Below are 3964 nucleotides of genomic sequence, written 5' to 3'. Positions count from 1 at the left end.
GGCCGGGTTATGGACATTGGGGAGGGTATGTGTTATGGTGAGTGCTGTGAATTGTGTAAGACTAATGATTCACAGACCTGTACCCCTGAAGTAAATAAAACATTACATGTTAATTTTAAAAAATGAGACAATTATGGTGCAAAGCTTCCTATGTATGTCCTTTCTTTGAATCCACTACAGTAATACTGAAACCAAAATAATAACAAAGAAAGAAACTGTCTCATCTCATGTCTCTATCTCCAGTGCTTATAATAATGTCATGATAATGTACATAACACTCCAGATGGTGTTTTCTGAACTGACCTGAATTTTACAAGGACTAATGCAACCGAGATAACCTAGCCATCAAGCATTAGAACTGGAATTCTAACTCCATTTCTATTTTTTGAGAGAGAGAGTGGGAGCAAAAGAGAAAGTACAAGCAGGGGTGGGGGTGGGGAGGAGCATAAGAAGATGGAGAAGCAGACTACCTGCTGAGTTGGGAACCTGAAGCAGGGTTCCATCCCAGGACACTGAGATGATGACCTGAGCTGAAGGCAGATTTGTAACTTACTGAGCCACCCAGGTGGCTGACTGAGTTCAAGATATTTCCAATGTGAATTTATTTATTGGTCTAACAAAAAAGAAAGGCAACTAAAGTGACTTTTTTTTAGCAAGAAGCTGCCCACACTGTGAGCATACAGTGTGATCAATGTTTTAGTGATTTGATCCCTAACGGTGGAAATATCAGGTGACAATAATATTTCCATTTTCTTGGAGGGTCACAGCCATCTCAAAATTCCAGAGAAAGTAGAAACTTATCAAAATGGCCAATTGCTTGAAACTTTCTTTCCTGACAGAAACCCTTGGTGATTACATAACTCTAAGTCTACAAAAAACATAAAGGACAAAATAGCTTTTCTCTTCTTTTTACCAAAGATGGTCCTTTTAAAAAAGATAAACCTTGAGGCGCCTGGGTGGCTCCCTGGGTTAAAGCCTCTGCCTTCAGCTCAGGTCATGATCCCAGAGTCCTGGGATCGAGCCCCGCATTGGGCTCTCTGCTCAGCCGGAAGCCTGCTTCCCCTTCTCTCTCTGCCTGCCTCTCTGCCTACTTGTGTACTCTATCTGTCAAATAAATAAATAAATAATCTTAATAAATAAATAAATAAATAAATAAATAAATAAAAAAGATAAACCTCACATTTCATTATAAAATAAGAAAATGAAAATCAAAACTGGAAAGCTTATTTCATTCTATCATTCATGGAAATACCATTCTACCAATACAAATACAAAAATTTGCCACTGGAATTTTTAGGACATTAGTCAAAATTCTCAAACACGAATAGAAAAAATGTCCTTGTGGGTACAGTGAATTGTACAAAAATAATCTACATTGTAGATTGTAACCCCATGAGGGTATAGTGAATTGTAACAAAAATAATCTACATTCTAAGTTAATATATATTTTCAAATTTAATATTAATTCCTTGTAAACTATAATCCAATACACATTATTGAACTTTATTCCTTTTGGAATGCTAAACGATGATACAGTGAAAATAGCAACACCTCTGTTAGAAGGAATTAGAGAGACTAAGTTTGAAATACACCAATACTATCACTCTAGACAAACTGCTTGCCTTTCTGAGCTCCAATTTCTTTATCCATAAAATAAGGGTAAATTTTATACAAAAAGCATTTATTACAAGATCGAGGCATAGCAAATGCACTCAGATGTGTGTTAATGCCTAAATAAAATATCTGAGCTTCTGTAAAATCCTGGAAACATGCAGACTTGTATTTACAAATGCCTACAGTAATGTTTCTCAGGATGTGGTCTGTAGACTCTTAATGAGTCTCTGAGCAAGGGAGTTCATGAAATTTAACTATCTTCATAATAATACTAAGGCATGGTTTTCCTTTTCTACTCTTTTTCTCTCATACATGTACTAAAGAGACTTCCAAAGGTTACATGATATGTAGCATTATCACTATGGAAACTAATGGAATGTTTATTTGTATATTATTATATTTTAAATATTTATCAGATTTAACTAATATGATAAACATATATATTTTTATATAGATAGATAGAGATATAGATATATACAGATAGATAGATTACCCAGACATACAATAAATCATGTATTCCTCAATAATTTGTAAGTGTCCTGAATCAAAATTTGAGAAATGCTGGCCTGGAGATACTAAGTGCCAGAGTACTTTTTAAAGATTTTATTTATTTGACAGAGGCACAGCAAGAGAGGGAACACAAGCAGAGGGAGTGGGAGAGGAAAAGCAGGCTTCCCACTGAGCAGGGAGCCCAATGCAGGGCTTGATCCCAAGACCCTGGGATCATGACCTAAGTCATATCTGTCTGAAGGCAGACACTTAATGACTGAGCCACCCAGGTACCTCTTAGTTCCACAGTATTTTAGACCATAATTATCTCAGAAAAAGAAAATGCCAGAATATTTTAATATCCCTACCCTCAAAGTTTGAAAACAAACATTTCAAGGTGGATCAGTCAGTTAAGTACCTGACTCTTGGTTTCAGCTCAGGTCATGATCTCAGAATCCTAAGAGCCAGCCACCACAGGCTCCATGTTCAGCACAGAATCTGCTTGAGATTTTCTCCTTCTGGCTTCCCTTCCTGCTCTGGCCCTCTCCCTGCTCATGCTATCACTCTCTCTCAAATAAATAACTAAAATCTTAAAAAAAAAAAAAAAAAAAAAAAAAAAAAAAAGAAAAAGAAAGAAAGAGAAAAGGAAAAAAGAAAAAGAAAAAGGAAAACAAGCATTTTGAAAAGACTAAGCCTGGCTACTTAAAAAGTTTCCTAGAAAGCATTATTATGTTGAACCAGCACAGCCTAAATCTGGACCTCAGTCTTACTTTTATAGAAAGTGACTGTTTTCAGTAGATACAGAGCTTAACAGTGTTTATCAGACAAATGTACCTATGCAGAAATGTTGATAAAACAAAATAAATCAAAATGTCAATTCTTATGTAAACTATGATGTCCACCCTTGTCAATGAACTATGCCATATATCTAAAGAGTTTCTTTCTCTACTTTCAGAACCTGAAAGATGATCTTAGCCATTCTATTCATTCAAAATCCATAGGGTTAAGAGCAAAGGATCTGAGATATATTATGTTGTATTTCAATTAACACATGGTAAAACTTTTGGAAATATCATTGACCCAGGGAAAGATATATGACATGACCTAATAATAGTCACCTTATCTAAATTAAACTTATCTCTCTCAATATAAAAGTTGACACTGCATAGTATAAGCAAGCAACAACAAAAAAGACAAAAACAACAACAAACAAAACAACAACAAAACAAAAAAGAACCCCACATTTTATTGAAAGAATACCAAATAGCAGTAGTCGTGGCCGAGTGGTTAAGGCGATGGACTAGAAAGAATACCAAATAATTTACAGCATCTATGGAAAGCCTGGGGAAAAAATACTCACATAAATATAAAATCCAAAAGGGAAGTTATGTTGCCAAAAATACAGTCGGTATCATGAGCTCAACCATAGGGTTAAGTTACTATTGTCACAGAAGAATGTATTCGGCCTCTGATAATGTTAACTTTCTTCTCCTGCATGAGTAATTCCTAAGATACCCCTGCTCTTTTGTGTCCTTCACTCCAAACAGAAATTCCAAGTGGAAGTTTCAGACTGATCAAGTTTAATTTATATATACATGTCCCCTTTGGATATTTGGCTCTATTGATTTAATCTGTTCTCAATCAACATAATGCAACCCTTCCTCAAACAACAGATGTTGGAATCCTCCACATTCCCAAAGACCTCACCCAAAATCTCCTTAGGCAACTACACCAATCAGTTCCAAACCAAGACCTCCAGGTAAAATAAATAGTTCAGGCATCCTTTTGCTTCTATATCTCATAACATATATAGACAGACAGACAGACAGACACACACACACACACACACACACACACATTT

The sequence above is a fragment of the Mustela lutreola genome, chromosome 12 (assembly GCF_030435805.1).
Source record: "Mustela lutreola isolate mMusLut2 chromosome 12, mMusLut2.pri, whole genome shotgun sequence".
Classification (NCBI taxonomy): Eukaryota; Metazoa; Chordata; class Mammalia; order Carnivora; family Mustelidae; genus Mustela; species Mustela lutreola.
This window is presented reverse-complemented; position numbering follows the sequence as displayed.